This window comes from Condylura cristata, unplaced genomic scaffold, assembly GCF_000260355.1.
Source record: "Condylura cristata isolate star-nosed mole 26May11 unplaced genomic scaffold, ConCri1.0 scaffold00025, whole genome shotgun sequence".
Lineage (NCBI taxonomy): Eukaryota > Metazoa > Chordata > Mammalia > Eulipotyphla > Talpidae > Condylura > Condylura cristata.
The window spans coordinates 19,545,069-19,545,996 of record NW_004567126.1 but is presented as its reverse complement, the minus strand read 5'-3'; the positions used below and the strand labels follow the sequence as shown (position 1 = coordinate 19,545,996).

Sequence of the window (928 nt, the reverse complement as noted above, 5' to 3'; positions counted from 1 at the left end):
GGCACCGCAAGTGCAGTCACCACGCGTGCACTGCCACGCCTCACTCACGCAGACCCTCGCCCAAAGCCCCCCTAAAACCACCTCCCATGCACCCCTCACTCACACACGCAGCCCTTCACACATACACCCCTCACACACGCAGCCCCCTTCCGCAGCTGCGGGGCGGTGGGGGTGAGGGAAGCGGGGCGGTGCTTGTGCCCGCCCCCATCCCCACTGCACAAACAAGCAACTCCTTCACCCCGCTGCCGGCTGAAGAAAGGCCTCTTGTCCAGTAGCGGGCGGGACCCAACACTGCAGCCTTGTCCCACCTGCGGCCCAGGCCAGGGCGGCCCACACATAGACCCTCACCCCACTCTACCTTCACTGCACTCTGCCCGCAGGACTCTTCCCCCACTCTGCCTTCACCCCACCTGGACTTGAACCCCCTCTGCCCTCATGCCAGGCTTTAACCCCACAGGGCCCCCTCCGCCCTTACCCGAGTCTAGGGTTCCTTCCAGGTCCTAGCAGCCCACCCCTGCTTGGACTGCCCAGGTTCCTTCATCACTTCTGGGGCTCCTGTCCTGTGTCCCCTTCTTTCCCATCTTTACTGGGTGTCCCCTCCAGGACCCTGCCTCAGGACCCTGCACCCTCTGCCAGCCCCTACCTTGGACCCTCCTTGCTCTCTTATCGCCTTGCACCCCAATCTCTCTACCTCTCTGTCCAGATTTCCCCTCAATTTTGTCATCCCCCCACTTTCACTGCCTCCTCCACTTCTGTGTCCTCTTACCCGCCAAGCTCCTGGGCCGCAGCCCTCAGCCCCTCTTTCCAGAACTCTCCTGCTCCCGGTGCTGTACCCCCATGCTGTACCGACCCCCCCATCACGTGCCCTGGGTGCCCTCACCTGCCAGTTGCCAGAGTTGCCAGGCCTCCCCCAGTCAGCCCCCCCCCA

General features: G+C 63.9%; 1 protein-coding gene across 1 annotated transcript in view; it reads left to right on the top strand.

Annotated features, from left to right (window-relative positions):
* The window catches only part of PHLDB1 (pleckstrin homology-like domain, family B, member 1), a 42,879-nt gene that overhangs the window by 891 nt on the left and 41,060 nt on the right, over positions 1-928 (top strand). The gene's annotated exons all lie outside the window — the stretch shown is intronic.